At 38.9% G+C, this 20,352-nt stretch overlaps 1 protein-coding gene across 3 annotated transcripts in view; it reads left to right on the top strand.

The window, feature by feature from the left end:
* Positions 1–417: 417 nt before the first annotated feature.
* The window catches only part of TAB3 (TGF-beta activated kinase 1 (MAP3K7) binding protein 3), a 52,036-nt gene continuing 32,101 nt past the window's right edge, over positions 418–20,352 (top strand). For 2 of the 3 annotated variants that reach the window (XM_031045059.2, XM_005144551.3), the window contains exon 1: positions 418–523. The gene's annotated coding sequence lies outside the window, so the exon portion shown is untranslated. Of the gene's footprint in view, positions 524–19,115; positions 19,145–20,352 lie in introns of those variants that run through there. The other variant, XM_031045058.2, reaches the window with a different exon arrangement.

Raw genomic sequence — 20,352 nt, 5'->3', positions numbered from 1 at the left:
CGCCATATCGGATCCTGGTCGGCGCAGGCCGGGCTCCTCCCCCCGGCGCGCGCCCGGCGGCCTCAGCGCCCCGCACTGAGCGTGCGGCGCAGCCCGGCGATCCCGGAAGCGCTTTTCGGCCGCGCGGCGCGCTCCAGGACCCCCTTCCCCCTGTTCCCTCCCCCCATCCCTTCTCAGAGATCAGGTGCCACACGGGGATCCCCCTCCCCGCTTCCCTTTCCCCTTCCCCCTGCCCCGCTCCAGGCGCCCTCACCGGGGGGGGGGCCCGTTCCCCTCTCCCGTTCCTTTCCCCTCCCTCCCCCCCCCCGCCGGCTTATCGCTCAGGAGGAGCGGGGGGAGCCCGCGCAGGGCGCCTCCTCGCCTGCCGTCCACCACACACACACACACCCTCCCCCCCCCCCCCCCCCCCCCCTTGCCGCCTTCCCTTACGCTCGCCGTCCCGGAGGCCCGGGGCAGAACCGAGGGGCCGGGCGGGCGAGCGGGCATGCAGCCGCCGCCGGAGCCGAGCCCCCAGCGCAGCACGGTGAGGGAGCAGGCCCCGGGACCGGGGGTGGGAAAGCAGCGGGAGAGGTGCAGGGGGGTGAATCTGGGGAACGGGCAGGGCTGCCCCGCTGCCGGTGGTGTCCCATCAGGGACAGACTGTGTGTCGGTGGGGGTGATACCTCCGCCGTGTTCCCCCGCTCCAACCGGCTGTGGGGTGAGCCGTACCCCCCCTGGACAGATGAAGGATGGGCTGGGAGGAGGGAGACGGGCTGGAGACCCCCGGGAGACTGGGGGAGAGTGAGCTGGCGTGGGCCGGGGGTGCCCGCAGGGTCGGCGGGGGCAGGGGTGTGGTGATGGGAAGGTGCTGGTGTTGATCCTGGCGCTTGTTTTGCTGCCGCGCTCCCACGCAGCGAGCAGGGAAAACTTTGGTCTTTGTGTTTTGAAGCCCTGCGGAAAGGGTGTCCGCCCGGGGATCCTGTGCGGGTGTCTGCTTAAGAGGGGTTGTGGTGTGTGCTGGGCTGCAGATGCTGCTCTTGCTGTGTAGCAGACATAAAAACCAAGTAAACTCATAGGTGAAAGAGCTGCCACTGCCTCTTCGGCGTGTTGACTGCGGTATGATGATGCTGCTGATGTGGCTTGGCTTCTGCTTTAGATTTAGAAGGGCCTCAAAGGTAGCAAGGCCTTAGTTATGCTCTGTCCAGAGTCTTGTCTATAGGTCAGATATGAGATCTAATCCGTTGTTTGTGTTGGCTATTGGGAAGAATAGCTTGGGTCTTATTTTGGTTTGTTTTTTAAATATAGGTGGATATGGTGAAAGGAGGCTACTTTTATGGCTTGATATTGTTCCAGTACTAGTGTTTGACTGTGTGATTGGTGTGTTTTCCCCTTGTTCGAAAATGACTTGTAATGTGATATTGGCTGTTCATTCCCTTGCTTTAGCAAGGAGAAAACGAGAGGAAACGCAATTGCTTAGGTGGATTGAGAATAACTGTATTTGGGAGTTTGGTAGAGAATCACTATCACCAAAAATAGGGAATGGCCTGAGTATGTCATAGTGGAAGGTAATGGAAAAACTTGAAAGCAAGGCACTATGTTCAGGTAAATATGTGTAAAACTGTCTTTGAAGTGATAACTAATTTGAAGATGCTATTCGTAGTCTCTTGATATCTTTATATTTGATGAATACAGTAAATATTAGATAAATTAGCTTAAAATATAGCTGTTTGTAGTGCTTTTATGATTGCTTTTATAAGTACATTTTAGGATTTTTTCAGCTTGATGTTGTGCAGTAGGTTTCCTTTCCCCCCTCTTCCATGCCAACCCATCCTGCTGATGTATTGATAGGCGCCTGTTATTTTTAGTGCTGGTGTTCATGTTGCAAAATTGAGTAGTAATTGTATATAGGCTCATGTTCTGTAGCAGGTCCACAACAGAAGAGACAAGTTCTGTTTTCAGAGAGCTTTGCATAAAAGAACTCTTACGATTTACAGGTAGAGCCTGCATGGTCAAAGGTCAGTGTCTGTTCTGTTAGCTTTCATTTTCCAGATCTGGGAGAAGAGCAATGCTTTCTTTTGCCCTTTTTCCAGTTAACATATTTCATGTAAAAAGAAGAAATGTTACATTTGTTTCCTCTTAGTAGTGAGAGACAAACAGGATTCTTAAAAATAAAGTATTTCACAACATTTGTTAAAGCCTGCCCTTTGTCCTGTCTTGTGAATGGTGTTAAGTTGATAGCAGCAATCTGAAGAATGCTGTAACAGCCTGTATTAATGTATGTATAGACTGTCTTAGTTCATCCATAAAATTACTGATGTGTCAGATTTTACACACAGTAGTAAAGAGTAACAAAATCAGCATTTAAGCCTCTCTTTAATCATAAAACCTTGGTTTAGGTACAGTGAGTTGTATAAGTGTGATGGATGTTTAGTATGAGACTATACTTTTATATTGCATTTTTGTCTGGCTTGGGTCATAACATTTACTATAAATGATTGCAGAAAAATGTAAAGAGGGTATGGCGAGATCTGTGTCCATTCTTTTTTGTTGTTTCCTGGATCTCATCAAGGCTTCTTTTTCCCTTCATTAGCTGTCATCTCAAGGAAGGCTAGACAAGTTGAATAGGTGTTGTGAATACGTGTCTTCTCTTCCACCCAGCTCTGGTGGTATTTCTGTGCTGCTGTCTGTCTGCTGAGTTGCAGAGGAGTAATGGTAAACAGTAGTCCTAATGGTAAAGGATTTTGAATAATGGTAAAAGACTTTTAAGTCATTCAGGGCTATACATTAATATGACTCTTAAGATTAGTCAGTAATAGCTTGTCTCTTTCTGTACCCTCTCAGAAATTATGTAGTGCTTAAATGAGGTTAAGTTTTGGTTGCACTGGACTGTATATGCTTCCTCCTGACTTGTGTGATGATTCATTTTGTATGCATTTTTAAAGAACATAACTAGCCTCAAAGTATGACCTGCAAAAGTATTCTTGGCTAGGGTCAGATTTACCTGCTTCTTTATGTACTGTAGTACATAATAAATAAACTTAAGAAGATGTTTTTTTGAGTTATTTTTTAAATGGCTGATTCTTCTAGTGGGATTATAGTTCAGATCTTTACTTGCAGAGCTGCAGTGTTTCAGTAAAATCACTAATACTACAAGCAGAAGCCTTTGATATTTTAGTGCTGATCTAAATGTTGAGTGAATTACCAAATCCAGTAATTTTTGGGTAACATCAACTCTATCGTGTACACTTAGTCATCCAATTCAACTTTGGTATGACACATTCTGCTCTAGGAGTGTCTGTATGATGCCGCTCTTTCTACTGCTGTAAGCTGAAGTAGGTGCAGCACCTGGTAAGTATGTACCTGTTTACACACATAAATGTATGTTCAGTGAGTTATTTTTTGTTACATGGTACCTTTATAAGGCAAATGACAAATGGAGAGTGAAACTAACAGTTTATACAAAGCCTCATGCTTTTTCATAGGCACATTTTGGACTATTTGAATTTACAAGGTAGAAGAAATAACTGTGACTTGTGGTTTTGCAATATTTTTTCCTGTTCCTATTACTGTCTTTTCTCAAACAGAAAAGTAAAGCTAAGCTGCAAATTGTTGCTGCCTAGTGCCTAAAATGATATTAGGGTATTACTTTCAAATCCCTGCCAAACTTTTCTGGTGGTATTTGTCTCCGTTTTTTTGTTCTTGTTTTTGTGTTCCAAGCAGCCTTCCAGTATCTGAAGGGGCCCTATAGGGATGCTGAGCAGGGACTTTTCATTAGGGACTGTAGTGATGGGACAAGGGGTAACGGGTTCAAACTTAAACAGGGGAGGTTTAGATTGGCTGTAAGGAAGAAATGCTTTACTGTGAGGGTGGTGAGGCACTGGAATGGGTTGCCCAGAGAAGTTGTGAATGCTGCATCCCTGGCAGTGTGCAAGGCCAGGTTGGACAAAGCCTTGGGTGATATGGTTTAGTGTGAGATGTCCCTGCCCATGGCAGGGGGGTTGGAACTAGATGATCTTAAGGTCCTTTCCAACCCTAACTATTCTATGATAGCAAGTCGGGGCTATCCTTCAGTTACCTGTATAACGTAAAATGTCCATATATTATTATTTCTGTATGGGCATAGTAGACTAAAATACTGTGTGAAGGGTGGTGTTAGCTGTCTTGTTCTTGTGAAAGACCAAGAATCATTTTGTTGAGGTTGAATGTCTGTTGATGTCATTGTGTAAATTTGCATGTGTGAAACATTCTTTCTAAATGGAAAGATGAGAGTTTTGAAATACTAGTTTAGGCTTATGTATGCAAATATTGAAGGTGTTGGTTGAAAACATTTCTAGAACAGGTTCTTAACTGATATTTAAGGAATGAAAGTTGTCCTTTGAAAGGCTTTCATATTGTGAATATGCTAGTAACACTATAAATTTGTCTCTTCAGCTTTAGAAAAAGACCAAAGTCCCGTTTAGTAGTGTAGATGGTTTTGTAGTACCGAGTACCCATTTGAGTGTCTTATTCTGTGTGATGTGGATAGTTGGTCAGCGTGTTGGTCAGTGCTTAAAAGATGGTACTGTGGTATTAGGGTCTACTAGACTCATGCACAACTATCAGAAAAAACATCACTGGAGCCTTTTTGTTGACCTGAGAAGCTGAAATGTGTCTGGCAGAATTCAGTGTGTAATAAGAAGACAAAGTTACAGTGTTGCTAATAAACCACACAGATCAAGACCGGCAGTGAATTCTTAGTGTTACTGTTTGGGGGGGGGGGGGGGGTTGTACTTTTTGAAGTTTAATTATACTAGATAGGTCCCACCCTGTGTGTGTCTTGGTTTAATGTTGAGTGAAACTAACTTTTCAATATCCTTACACCCCGCTGATTGCTATGTTAAATGTTTCTCCCCCTTAAGGTGCTGTTTCATAGTGGACAGCACAGTACCATAGTCTGAAAGTGAAAAATGTCATCTCGGTTAAGTTTATGTAGAGCTTTGTGTTCTTAAGAAGCATTAATTCTTGAATTCCAGGTGGGCTTTATTTTATTTGTGGCTTGAATTTAAACTGAAGCATCTTCAATGCTTTTAAAATGCTTCAGGTTTTGTCCAATTCTAGCTCTATAGTAAGGAAAATTACTTATGCTTTTGCTCTTTTCAGTGTGTAGTAATAAGCAGGATAGCTTCATAAGCAAACAGTAAAGCTATAGAAGGATATAAAGGTTGTTCTGCTACAGTTAGTTTTTTGTAACCTGACTGTCACAGCTCAAGTATAGATAGATGTTTTCCTACCTGCATGTGGGCTTGCTGTTGGAGAATTAAGAATGTTGTCTTAAAAACACTTTTCAGCAAGTTCAGTCAGTTGTGTTCTGCTTTAATGAAATACTTGGTTTCAGATGAAATTATGTATCCAGTAAAGTGTCTTAATTTGGAAAGCGGATCAATTTCTGTGAAATCATGGGTGATCTATGGATACTTTTAGAAAAAAAAATTAATATTATGAGTATATGTCTTGGATGTTGTGGCAGAAAAAAAATGGATACTTTTCTAAAATGTATTTACTGCCGACTGCTTCTTATCAGACTTGGTAGTGAGATCCACAGCAGCACTAGTATTTTAATCTCATTGCAGCTTTAAGCTTTCAGTTTTGCTTTTCTTGGTTATGTTCTAAGTTAACTTGTCCTAAAGTCTCACCTGTTTGAACAATTCATACTGGTTTAAAACGTCATAACTTTCTGAAGATAGCTGGCAATTGGCTTGCTTTGTTCTATGTATGCCATAGCATTTGTTGCATTGGTATAACTATTTAACTATATTTCTTTTTGTTCTTTAGTCAGTTTGTATACTTTGACTTAACTCAACCTGTAGGCTTTTATTCCTAGCACTTGAAAAAATAATGGATTTGTTTTCTTCTTTGTTTTTTGGCATTGGACATGGGATTGGTAGTAGTTCAGAGCAAGTAGAGGGGTGGATACAGTTTTGCTTGTGTTTTTTTGTTTGTTATGTATTTTTTTCTTTTTTACCTGGATATTGTGCAATATATAATAGAAATATAAAAATTGGCTTTCATGTTGATGTTTTTGAAGATCAGCTTGCAAACTTAGCAAGCCAGGCATTAAGTCTTCTGTGGAGCACTGCTGTTGAAGTGTATCTGCTTTCTTTACGGAAATTCTTAAGATTGTCTTGATGCAATAGTAATTCTCACCCTAATCCTGCTAATGGCAGATCAGAAATGACATGTCCAGATAAGGCAAAGCATTAACTTGGTACAATTTCACTGTGTTGCTTCCTGTTTGCTCCAGAGATGTTAATAGGATATGTTTCTATTAGCAAGCACTTCTATATGACATGTTATCTTTCTTCCTGCTGCTGACTTGGAGGTGTCAGAAACTTTACTATTTTGGGGGTAGTTCTACTGAATGCCACTATATGTCCTTTTCTGGTACAAATCAGGTTTCAGCTGCTGGATGATCTGGCACTGTGCAGATGTGTTTTTAGTTATCTTGAAATTGCCAAGCAACTGAACTCAGAACACTTAAATGAAATTATATGTAAAAATAGACATTTTTGTCAGTGCTTTTGTAGATTAGCGTGGGTTTTGGAACTCATTAGTAAGTCTTAAATGGACAGCATGGGGTAACAGTTATTTTAGTATGGATCTCTGCTTCATTTCCTGCTGTTAGGACAGCATTGTGAAAATGTGACTATAAAAGCTTGCTTGCTGTTCCTTCATGAGCATCAGTGTTTTATACAGGTATTTCAAAACAGATCTCACTGCTGGTCTGGAAATGTTTCATGTGTTGTGAGCTTATGAGCTTTTTGAGTAATTGTTAAGGGTGATGTATGCAGTTTTGTACTCTTGCTTCTGTACTGAAGACGTTAGCCTTTGGTGTGTACTGGTTTTAGTAGCAGGTAGTGACAGTGGAATAAGCTCACATCCACCTTCCTTCTCTGTTGGTTTGAACTTATTAGTACTTTCTATAACAAACATCTTACTGTTGTTTTCTTACAATATCCAGTTTAAAGAAAGAAGGGACAGAAGGGGAAAGTACTTACAACTGTATCTGTTGCAGTGGAGTTAAGTTTGTAAATGACAGAATGTAGCCCCTCTTAAATGAAATCTTCCTCTTTGCTTTTGAAGGCCTCTGTCTAGGTACAGTAACTGCTGCTGTTGCCTTAAAAGTTGCAAGTCAAGCAAATGTTCTACCTGCCAGTCCTTTTCCAGATTTGGGAGTTTAGGTAAATGAGGCTGAAGGCAGCCTTAGGCCTGAGTGAGACCTAAGTAAGATCAGCTTTTTTGGTCTGTCTTGAGAAATGATCTTCTACTATGGTGAAAAAAAGAGAGGGCGGGGGAAGGTGTGAAGAGAAGTCAAAGAGTCACCAAAGTGTTGAAATGGAATTCCGTCATATAAGAGGAAGGGGTCTGTAAGAGGGAAATGAATTAGTGGCTTGTGTAAAAAACAGCTTAAAACTTTCCAGAGACAAGAAAGAAACTTGCTCTCAGCAACTTTATACCACAGCTCCTAATGCTTTTAGTACTGTTAACTGGATGATATTTTTCTTTAGTAGTGTGGACACTGAGGGGTCTTCACTGATCTTTCTGTTGTTACTCAGAAAGGCACTAGTATCAGCAGCACTGACATTGCTGGTACTGTGACAGAACAGTACTTCTATTTCTGGAGGAACATGAAAGCTGCTTTTCCCTAACAGAGACCACTTTCTGTAAAAGTTGTAACAAAAATGCAATGACACGTCTCCTAAGAGCATATGTTACCCAAGATGTGAGCAGGGCATGTTTGTGTTGTTTGTTACTTATCTGTGCAGTTCAGTCTAGGCTTTTCATTTCCAGAAGTCCTGGTGCAGTTTGTTCTCACGTATGTCTGTTAGTGAGAGATCAGAACACAGTGTTAGTGGACAGATGTCTTCAGCGTGATGGAGGATTCCCCTTCTAGAAACAACAGAAAAAACGAGGAAAGAGCTCCTACTTGCTATCATGAGACCTCACTTGAAATATTTTGTACAGTTCTGGTGTCCTCAGCATAAAAAAAGACATGAAACTGTTGGAATAAGTCCAGAGGAGGGCCACAAGGATGATCAGGGGACTGGAGCACCTCCCATATGAAGACAGGGTGAGAAAGTTGGGGCTGTTCAGCCTGGAGAAGAGAAGGCTCTGTGGAGGCCTCATAGCAGCCTTCTAGTATCTGTAGGGGACCTATAAGGAAGCTGGAGGGGGTTCATTACGGACTGTAGTGATAAGACAATGGGTAATGGGTTCAAACAAAGGAAGTTTGGATTGTATATAAGGAGGAAGTTCTTTCCTGTGAGGGTGGTGAGGCACTGGAATGGATTGCCCATGGAGGTTGTGAATGTTCCGTCCCTGGCGGTGTTCAAGGGCATGTTGGACAGAGCCTTGGGTGACATGGTTTAGTGTGAGGTGTCCCTGCCCATGGCAGGGGTATTGGAACTGAATGGTCTTAAGGTCCTTTCCAACCCTAACTTTCTATGATTCTACTCCTCTCATCTTTTAAGGAATCCATACCTTCTCAAAGAGAAAATTCTGCTTTCTCTTCTGGTGCTTGGGGGAGGTAGAGAAAGCTTTTTATTGCCAGACTCACTGAAGCAGTCCCTTTGTGACTGTTGTTCACGCACTTGTTTTCTCCAAGAAGTGTATGAAGGGGAAGTGGTGTTAGGGAACTGTCAGAGAAGGAACAAAACAAGTTTGTCTCTATTATTCTGTGAAATCAGTTTTAAAATAACCACAAAACCAGCCAACAAACCCCCAGTTCTTTTCTGTCCTGTCCTGTGCCTGTCTCCCTCCTGCATTGATTCCTGTTAAAATCTACATCATATGTCATTATTTAGTTCATCTTTCTGTCAGAAGAATTCTCTTAATGTCTCTTAGTTTTTGGAAAGGTCCAAAAGCTCAGGGTTTTCTAAGTCCCTAGAATGCTAGAAGAAGAGTGGGTTGTGCTGGGTCTCTTTTAAGTATTTTTCTTTGATTTATAGTCTTTGATTCAGGAGGGAAAAAAAGTAGCTACTACATTAATGTTTTATTGTCTCTTGTTCTTATGTTTTTATTATGTGATATGACATAGATTCCAGAAAATACATTTGTGCCTCGACTTACGTACAGTGTAAAAGTCTTGTGGCAGTAGCAAATTCCTGCTTTGGGGCTATTCTGAATAAATTGTCTTGAGCATAATCATTGGTCTACTGTATCCACTTGTTCATTCACAGAATATTTGAGTTTAAGCCTTGTTAGCAGTAGTTTGTTGTAAAGTCTACAGGTATTTTGAATTGGTTCCTAAATGCTGCATTCTCAACTGACCATGTTTATGTACTTTTTTTTGCCACTATTAGTTGTATTGCCAACAGTAAAATGGTTAAGATGACTGCCACATGCTTATGTAAGCTGCGCTCATTTTTAAATCAAACTATGGTACAGACTATTTAGTCTGTTCAGAAAATGAAAACTCTTAAATGCATTCCCCCTGAGCATGTAGACTGCTTAGACCTTTCTTATGTCTGACTCCACAAGTATTTTTTTGTTTTCTTACTGTAGTGGGCTTTTTGTGGGGTTTTTCTGAAGGGTTTTTTTTTTTGTTTTGTTTTCTCAGAAAGTGTATGCTACACTTAAAATTGTAGGGCAAGATATTTCTGTGTATAGTAGAATTCGAGAATTATGTAAACATGTTACGTAATTGTGAATAATCTCAATTTTCATTAAACTGCAGTAAATGTCGAACAACCAGAAAAACATAGTGGTTCAGATTATTTGTTCATGAGTAGCGATGATCCCATGTGATGTAGCATGAGCATCCTAGGTCCTTGGTTGACTGATAATATGTACAGCATGACAGGATGCAGTATTATATTTCAGACAGATACTCTAGAAAAGCACTGATGGATTTTTTTTTTTTTTCCCCCCAGTATTCAGGAAATATTGTGGTGGTTATTTCAGGAATGCATTCCTAAAAAGCAGTGAAATATTTGTATTGCAGTTGAATTAAACAGTATTTAACTAGTGTTCTTTCAACAGGTAATTGCATAGCTAGCTATGAAAAAAAGAATGCTTAAACAGTAAATGAGTTTATGATGATCTAAAACTCCAGATTGATTTATAATAGCTTGTTGTTATGGATATATTTGAGTACATGTAATTTGTGTTAGGTTTGTGAATAAAGTTGGATAGTTGGAGATGAGTGGCTTCTGAATGTATCAATGTAATTATAAAACTTTCTGCTGAATAGCTTTTCAGGAGGGATCTGTGAAGTTTTCAAACTTTTTAGGTGTTTAATTCTTTCATGACACTAGGTTAAACTCATATCACTTCTGTACATCTAATATTAAAATACTAAGATATTTAAGCACACTGTAGGTATTTTTATATACTTTGCCCTGCTGTTTGGGTTATTTTCTCTGTTCTGTGATTCATGTTTGCTAATCCCTGAAATTCACAACTAATCTGGACTGATCATTTTTTATTTTCCTGTAGTCAAGGCTAAGAACTCTTCCTGGTTCTTCCAAGTAAAAAGAAAATGAAGACTCAGAAAGGCAGGTTTTCAGGGAACCTGTGGACAATTAACTTCACTAAGGTTTAGTTTCCTGACTTGCTTGAATGTAGATTATTTGGATTTCACAGGGGTGCTCATTATTTTATCATTTAACCTTGAAAATAAGAGTTCTAGAAATGTTACCTGTTTTCCTACACTGGCTAAAACACTAAGTAAACTATGACGAACCAGGTACATTGATTGCAACCAGAACTGATTGCCTTGTTCATTGCAACTGTGAGGTGCCTCTGTGTCCCAGAAGGACATCTGTAAATAGAATCAAAGATTTAAGACTTGGACTGCTTTTGTAATGGACTAATTTATAGTAGTCTTTTCTGTCTTACCTAAAGGGAGAGTCTGATTCTGAAATCTTCCTGGTGAGATCTCATCATGCCATTTTGCTGTTTAACACTTCTGTCTCTCACCCCTGGCTGCCCACTTCTCATTCAGTGTTTTATATCTGATTATAGCACAAGGTTTCATGGGATTTCGAGGTGAATCAGGGAGTTGATCTAGATTGAACTAATATCTAGTTCTACTAGGCTTGTAAATCAAAGTTCAGCTCTAATAATGTTCAGTTCACCATTTGGTCCTTAAACATTTCTGGTGGCGCACTGGGAGGGGCAAGCATTCGAAGGGAGAAGCAAATTATTTTTTCAGAATCATTGTAATTTTGCTGGTTTAAAGTGATTATAAAACAGTCAGGTGAGACTCCCAATGTGATAATTTTCTCTTGTGAAAACACCCAGAGTTTGCATTATAGCTAAGCATTTTGTGTCAAGGAATTCTTCCCTTGACAAAGACATTATTTCCCCCAACCCTCCTTCAAAACTAATTTCCTGCAGTTAAAAGGGTTTTGTGCCTAATGTTCGCTTGTTTCAGTTTTTTAATGTTCTTTGGAGTTCAGCGACAGTACCAAACCCTATATGTCTTTTCTGGGTTTGCTGCTGTTTGTTCAATATTTTTAGTTGTGATACTGTATGCTGGAGAAAAAAAAACAGATACATTTGGATGTTAAGTATTTTTTTTTTTATAAATGTGTATTTCTGTTTCTCTGCATAGAAGGGAAATAAACTGCAGCCTTATGCTCCCTTTTAAAAAAGTTTGTAAGAAGCTTAATATTTGGTGCAATTATGTTTGTAATTTTCGGGTTTGTGGGGGATTTTTTAATTTTTTTTCCTTCTGTTATTTTGAATCTCTAATGTTTAAGAATTCCCCTTCACCCTTTTTTTGGAAATAGCATTCAATAGCACCTTAATCAGAAGTACTAATATTGCAAAATTTACTAGTAAGTTAAATCGTTCTGCTTATTCCCAGGCTAGCCTAGGTTATGTCTATTCTATTGCATAGACTTCTCTAAAGAGACGTAATTGTTTTACACTAGTAATTTAAAAACTGACTTAAAATATGAAATACATTTGAAAGTCCAATTTTATTTAGGTTAAAGCAGTTGTAGGAACAGTTCTATAAATTGCAAAAATATAATTTTGAATTTCAGTAATGAGATTTCTTTTAGTTCTTTGGCTCTTACTTGAAAGTAATAATTTGAATTTTAGAAGTTGCTTTTTGTAGTAAGTTACTAAAAATTCTCACCCTGCATACAATTTAAGCATGCTTTTTATGATTCTTTTATGTTGGTGTTCAGTTGCTGACAGGTTTGGTAAAAGTTATAAGTACTTTGACATAAATTAGTAGATAGTACTACAGTGTTTGAATTTGTAGCATAAGTGTATAACTGTTTTTCTTTATGTGCAGTTTCTGTTTATTCTAGAATCTATTCAGTTGAATTGAGCATGTATAAATAAATAAAAAATGTCTTTACACTCACATACTTGAAAAATTGTTGATTATAGAGGTAGTGTTTCATTAGAAGACTATTTTGTCTGTTTCTGATTAACTTTTCAAATACATAAAAGTTGCTCTTCTAATCAGAGTGATTGAGTGTACATGACAAATTATCAAAATAATAGAACAGAGAGTTGAATATAGGTTTTCTTTTATAAGTGTTCAAATTTGTATGAAATTTATATTTAATTTTAAAATTAGAGAAAATGTGTAATAAAACAGTTGAATTAAGAGTAACTCCATAGGTAAACTATGGGAGAATTGGCGGGACTTGAGTATCCATAGTCTTGTGTATACCTGGAATGGAGCTTAATAATCCTTCTTGGCAGAAAAGTTTGCTAAAATACCATACTATTATGTAAATATGAAAACTGGGGATTCTTTTGAGTATGGTTCTCAGGTAAACATTCTGCTCTTTCTTTCTTATTTTTTTTAGCCAAGTAAAACCCCAGACTTTAGACAGTGCTGGTTTTGATTTGCTACAATGGAAAACTGGTGATGTGAAATACTCATTAGCATGAAGCGATGATTTGTGCATTATATGAGTTCTTGAAAAGAAAACTGTTGTGTTTTTTTTTTAATCTGATGTTGAATCAAAGGAACAGGTATCTCTCAAAAATATCCAGATACTTAATGTACATATTTCTCCAACAATTGGAAGGAACAGAGAACCTGCATCCAATTGTGTAGTCTAACTTAACAGTTCTGGTACAGTATTGCTTAGCTCTTCTGGCCATTCTTTGGAAAACAAATTTTATATACACAGCCTTATTTAGCAGAATTACTCTGAAAACGTGCTTATTCATAGCATGTTAGAAGTATGTTTAGATATAATTTTCAGATAGGTTTGTATTCTATTTCAAAAGTGTTTAATTGTCCAGAAGTGTAACATTGCTTGCCATCCTGTAGGAAAAGAATGACACAGAGAACAAAATAGGCTTGTGCTTAAACAGCAGTATATATGCCAAAGATTTTCAGCTCCTTTCCTCTTATACCCCTCATCTAAAAGCAGAGAAAGCTCAAAGCATACACGTGAGTCCAGGTCATGGAACTGTTTGGAGTTCCAATTTGTTTGTTTAAAGCTTGTGAGAACTGGGAAGAAGTCATTGGGCTGTTCTGTTCTGAGAGTGTGACTACTTGTACTAGGATTTCTGGTGTCCTCAACATAAAAAGGACATGGTACTGTTTGAACAAGTCCAGAGGAGGGCCACGAGGATGATCAGGGGACTGGAGCACCTCTCATATGAAGACAGGCTGAGAAAGTTGGGGCTCTTCGGCCTGGAGAAGAGAAGGCTGCATGGAGACCTCATAGCAGCTTTCCAGTATCTGAAGGGGGCCTACAGGGTTGCTGGTGAGGAACTATTCATTAGCAACTGTAGTGATAGGACAAGGGGTAATGGGTTGAAACTTAAACAGCAGAGGTTTAGATTGGATATAAGGAAGAAATTCTTTCCTGTGAGGGTGGTGAGGTACTGGAATGGGTTGCCCAGGGAGGTAGTGAATGCTCCATCCCTGGCAGTGTTCGAGGCCAGGTTGGATGAAGCCTTGGGTGATATGGTTTAGTGTGAGGTGTCCCTGCCCATGGCATAGGGGTTGGAACTAGATGATCTTAAGGTCCTTTCCAACCCTAACTATTCTATGAACCTATGATTCTATGATTTCAGAATCAAAGCATCAGATTACAGTGTTATTTTAATGTATTTTTGCTTTCAACCTCTTTTTTTGTATTCCAGATGAAAAAGTCTGTCACTTTGTGCTGCTTGTGTCTAGGGCAGACACTGTGTTGCTTATTTGCTTCAGGAAATGCTCTGGTGGCAGTGCATTTGTCTGGCAGGCGGATGGCTGCAAATTTTTAAACTTCAGATTTTTCTGCTGTCTAAACCTCTTGTATAGAAGACTGCATTTGATTTGTGGGAAGATATATGACCCTGATCTTTTTTCCTCTGTGTTCACAGCAAATTATGCTCTTTTAAGATGTCAGGAAGTTAAACCAAAATATGTTTCAGGTTGAAATTCTTAATGTCTGCATGAAGAGCTGGTCCTGGAGCAACCTGGTCTAGTGGGAAGTGTCCCTGCCGAGGCCAGAGGGCTTGGAACAAGATGATTGTAAGATCCTTTCCAACTATAATTTTTCTGGGATTCTGTGCTCCATACCATTACTCTCTACAAAACATATGGACACTGCCACTTCCTAACATAGAAATCAGCATGTCCTTATTTGCTGCAGCATCTAAGCAAAGAAAACACTGTACCATGTGTACTACTACTACTACTGCTAGTAATAATAATGATGAGGGAAATAACAGGAGGAAATAATATAAAAAGGGAAAGGGGAAAAAAACAGTGAACACAAGTGATGCACAATACAATTGCTCACCACCTACTGACATACACACAGCCTGAACCGAGCAGCAGTCTGTCCCTTCCAGGTGACTCCCCCCAGTTTATATACTGGGCATGACTTGGTGTGGTACAAAATATCCCTTTGGCTAGTTTGGGTCAGGTGTCCTGTCTCTACTTCCTCTTGGCTTCTTGTGCCACCTGTCACTGGCAGTGTGTGAGAGACTGAAAAGTCCTTTATTGGGATAAGCATTTCCTAGCAACAGCTAAAACACTGGGGTATGATCAGCATTGGTCTCAGACTAAAGCCGAAACACAGCACTGTCCCAGCTACTAGGAAGGAGAAAAATAAGTTGCAGTTGAACCCAGGACACAGGTGAAAGACATTTATGTTCTTGTACCTTGCATCTGCACCACTCAAACTATTGGATGGATATTGGTTGCACTCTTCAATTCTTGTGAAAGTGAATATCACTGAGCACAATGCAAATAGTAGGGCAATTTTAGTGTAAAGAGTGTTTCAAGCAGTTCTTTTACTGCAGCCTTACCAAATTATCCACAAAATCTTGTATATCCCATAAGAATGGAGATGTTTGTTAAAACAAAAAGGGACGGTGCTTTTGGAGGATGAAGCTACCTTGAGCTGCTGGACAGCATCTTGTTTCAGGGAGATGAAATAATCCAAACCTCTTTAAGAGCAAAATGAGTTAGCAACTATTTGAAGTTGGAGCTGTCTTTGAGCCCTTTTTATTTTTTTTTCTTCTCCTAAAGCAGGATTATGAGGATAGCTTCCTAAAAGGGAAATGAAATCAGTGCAGTTTATCCTACCAGTAGGGCAGATCAGTGTAGAAATAAGAAATACTGATTGCTTTAAGTGTTGTAATATGCATATTTATCTTACATTTGGAAGAATATTTGTCATGTAGAATAAAAATAAAGTATTTTGAAAAAAGAAATTGTGATTACAGACTTCTGTGTGAAATCCTGTGGAAATCCAAATGTGTGCTTCATTCGTCTCGTATTCAGATTTAGACTTTTTGTTCCTGATCAAAGTGAAATTTTGCTTCTAACTTCACTATTAGACAGCCCATGCAATATCAACTGTGGAAAGACTGGGTAGTAGTGAAGAACTTGTTTCACTTTGAGTTGTATACTGTAAGCCTGATTTTTTAATTTTTTTTTTTAGCCATGGAGTTGTTTAATATGTCCCAGCTGTAGCCTGTGATCACAAGCTCTGTGAAAGAGGGCTCTAGCTCCATCAAAACAAAATTGATCTCTTTATGCTCAGCTGTATGTGAAAAGTCATGTGTACTCCAGCCAGGAATTGCATTAATCTCATCACTTGGATCTGAAACTTTCTGGCCTGGTATTAGACCAGGAAAAATAAACAAATGTTATGACTAATGAAGTGAGTACCAACAGCCTGCCTGCAGACAGTGTCACTGAGTAATCAAGGTGTTAGGACCGCAAAACAGTTTTCCTTAACCTACCAAAGTTGTGACTGAAAGAGGGGTAGTGTTCTTTGGAATCAGTTTGTGCTGTTATATGGCTATGAGTGACCTATGAGTGATTGTAATTTATAAAGCTCCTAGTTTAACATTCAGTTGTTAGATAAATCAGTTTCCAATCTCATCCTCTGCTCACAGCACACAGAAGAGCACAAAAGTTATTTGGCAGTGTGAAGCGGAAATTAATATACTTTGGTGCTGGTGGCTGCCCTTTTACAGCTGCTATCTGCAGCTTTTCAGTCTGCCTTTTCTGATGTTAAAACGCAGTTTGGTGCCAGGCTCTCTGTAAGGAAGAGAGCATGCTAAAGCTTTTATAAGTCAAGCTACTGGATACTGTTCAAGTCCTTTGAAGCTGTACAATAATTTTGGCAGGAATGCATCAGTGCATCTTAGGAACAGTTTTATTCATATTCTGGTCTTTCCATTATCTGTTTTGGCTTGTCCTGTTTCTGGCCTAAGATCATGGAACAAGTGGATCTGAAATAATCTAGACTTCCTAATGGAGATAAGCCATTGAAGCAACTGAACAGAGGGTAGCTACAGCTTTATCTGAGTGTTGATGGTTTAAACATTACCTTATATTACCAAGGTTTCCTGCTGCAACAGTTACAAGGTAGACCTTGCTTATGGAAAGAGGGAAACTCACAGCTTTCCTCTCACCAGACTTTTTTTTTATCCTGTTAATGTTCTTTATAGAGAAGGCTGAAGTGAGCGAAGAATGAAAACATTTCAAAATGTTTTCTATATTGTATCTAAGGCACATCTTCCCCAGAAAGTCTGTCTGGGGCTAAGCAGAGATAAAACTTTGTGTCTTAAAATAATGTTAACAGAAGATGAATGTGGCATTAAAGAAAAAAAAACACATTGCAGAAACAAATGTCTAATTTCAATGCACTCTTCCATCCCTGTTCCCAAAAGCAAAAAGAAAAAAAGAGAAAAAGTTTAAGCTATGGCTTATATGGCATCTATATATGCACAAATATATAGCTACATACACATGTGTGTGTATATATATGTAGTTGGCAGATAATGTTTTAATTTAAGGTATCTTTTCTGTTTCACTAGGAAACTTTCTGTTTCACTAGCAAGTCCTCAACTATGGCCCACACTCAAGTGTCTTTAGATGTACACATGATTATAGATAACATCAATGTGCTAATATGTTCTGGAATAAACATGTAGATAAAATACAATCAATATAATGTTATGTGTAACTTAGTAGGACCTCTCTTTGTGATACCTTTGTGGGTAGCTATTCATGCAATGTTTATCAGAAGATACAACAAAATAGGCAAGGTTCATTTTATGGTTTCATAACATGGAATGATAGAAGACTTGTCCAGTGTATTTTATAGCAGTTAGTTATGTCAAAGATACTTACGCAGTCTGGCCACCAAAGCTTAATTCAAAGCTTCAAAAGTGGAAGCTGATGTTTTCTGGTGTGTAGGGAGTGTGTGGTTCATGTTTTTCTGTACTGTCAGTATTTTGCTCTGTATTGACTCCTGTCTGTTCCTTGTTTTTTTCTGTATCTGCTCTCCTAATTTCTGTCTAATTTTTTGTTGCCGTTTATATGCCCCTGTCGACTTCCCTCCTCTGTTTTCTCTGTATGGAGTCATATCCTCCATCAGTATTTTTTGCTGGGGATCTTGAAATCGGTTTTCTTATCCCCTCACTGAACTCCACTTTTTTCTAATCTAGGGTTTTTCTTCTAGTTTAAGGTGGCCAAAGTGAAGAGAGGCTAGTGGTAGTCAAGTCACAAAATGTTGCATAGGTGTTCGTGCTTCCCAGTACATTTTCTTTCTCAATTGTTCATTTTGGGTATAAGAGTTGAAGTGAATACATATATATATAGTTATATATAATTTAAACTAATGCTAGTCAGTATCTCCTTTTATCTCTGCAGGAAAGAGAATACTTCTTTACAGGTGTAATTATGTTTTAGAGTAATCTCGTCACTGAGGCAGAAAAATTAATGTTTAAGACAGGGTGTGTTACAGAAATTGTCTGCATCCTATCCACTCTTTCATATATGTGGTTACCAGCGACACAGAGATCTTTGATTTAGTCAATGTATTCAATCCAGAGTATTTTCAAGGGTTGTCATACAAAAACTCATCAGAGGCTTGACAGACAAATTGTACTGGTCTGGTTATTTTTAACTTGTTTATAGCACTGTTAGCCATCACAGAAGTCTGTCAGGGATATTTCAGAAGCAGGAAACTTGATGTTTAACCAGCTGGTTCTTAACTTTTTTCTCCTCTTTCTGCCATAAGAATGACTTAATTTGAACAGTTTAAATTTTCTTTGGTAGCATAAACAGTTAAATTTTTTAAAGTTTGTGTTGTCATAAATCATTGGCTTTATGGCTAGTTCATAGTATTGTTGACTAAAAGGAATGAATTTACACTTTGTAGTTCTTTCACAGCTTCAGCTGATTCTGAGAGGATGGTCAAGCCTTTACTTCACTGTGAAATTGTTTGCTGAGCCACCCAAGTAAATCAAATAAGTGACTAAAAATTCAAATGGTATAGCCCTTAATGCATGAAGTGCAATAGTGTGCCTTTTATGGAAATACCAGCAGGCTCTGATGACTAATGTGATTGTGTTGCTTTTATTCTGCAAATGGGCAATAGACTCTTTTAGATTTATTGATAGCAATTCATTTACTTGGAGCAAATGTTTTTAATAGGAAGAAGCCCAAATCGAAGTGAGACGGTAAAGAGAAATGAGGGAGACATTTAGGCTAACCATGTGAATAGCCATTTGTATGTGTAACAGTTGATTTATGAACGTAGTTAACTCTGAAATTTCATAAGTTTTGTGTTGGTAAACCAAATCACAGTTTGGTTAATTTTTCTTTTTTTTTTAAATTGTGACTGTTGTCTCCAGACTTATCGAAACTTCTGGCTTTAGTGAATACTTACAGCTATGAACTGCAAAAGTAAGTACAGCGTTTCATTTTGTGGAAGTCTCCTTGAAAGGACTCAGTGTATTTGGACCAGTGTAAATATGTCTTGCAATAAAGCCTGTTCTGGATGTCTTAAAAACAAATTCAAAGTGTAGCAATGAATTTGTGATGCAGAAGCAGGAGCTAATGCTGAGAATCACCTTGTGTAGGAGCTATCAAGCATCTCTTAGGCTGGAACAGTGTTAAATTCCTGTTGAGATGGTTGAGATTCAGACTAGTGACCTGCAGATAAATCTCTGTAGCAATAGGTGGAGACATTTCTTCAAGAAGTGTTAATCTTACACTTCTGAGAGGGAAGCTCACTTTCTGGAACAACTTGTGTATTAAACAATAGTAGTTTTTGGAGTTCGTTAGCTCAGTTTCCCTCTAATATAAACCTCAGGTGCTAGTAGTTGTTTAACTTCTGAGTAAGAATAGCAGACTGTACTTAAAAAGCTGAAGTTTATGATCCACAGATTTGCAGTAGACTTTTTCCCATACTTTATAGTATATACACAGTTTTATGTTTTCTTGGATCCTTTCTTGGCTCATTTTGATTAAAAAAAATGATATAATGGAAAGAAAAAGTTAAAAAGATTTAATCATTATAAGACTGCTTTTAGCAGAGCCAACACTTAGAGTTTACAAATTAAGAAATCTGACTGTGCTGGTTCACTGCCCCAACCCTTATTTCACAAATACTCAGTCATTAATCACGTATTGTATGCCCTAGTAAGAAAGCCAGTTCCTTGTCCTCACAGCTTTTAGTACTAATGTGATACTTGTGATAATCTGGAGATTATCTGTGAGATACAGAAACTCACTTGTGTTTACAACTTTTAGTTGCACTTAGTATTCTTCAGAACTATATTGGAAATTAGTACTTGTTACATAGTAGCATAATTTCTGAAATAGCTCACACTGCCTGGAAAACCTAGGTGTCTTGTAACCTTTATTATGTAGCAAGAGCTGCTTCTAGTTGCTCAGTGGAGTGAGAGAACCATAAAATCCTAATGAAGTATTTACTAGTATCTGTGGTGGCATCTCAGTGTATAAAAGAGACTTATAAGAAAGATGGAAGGAGACTTTTTACCAACGTCTGTAGTGACAGGAGGAGGGACAATGGGTTTAAACTGAATGATGGCAGGCAGGTTTAGATTGAACATAAGGAGGACTTTTCTTACGGTGAGGGTGGGTGAAGC

This window comes from Melopsittacus undulatus, chromosome 2, assembly GCF_012275295.1.
Source record: "Melopsittacus undulatus isolate bMelUnd1 chromosome 2, bMelUnd1.mat.Z, whole genome shotgun sequence".
Classification (NCBI taxonomy): domain Eukaryota; kingdom Metazoa; phylum Chordata; class Aves; order Psittaciformes; family Psittaculidae; genus Melopsittacus; species Melopsittacus undulatus.
The sequence above is the reverse complement of the archived record's forward strand: the minus strand, read 5'-3'. Positions and strand labels throughout refer to the sequence as shown.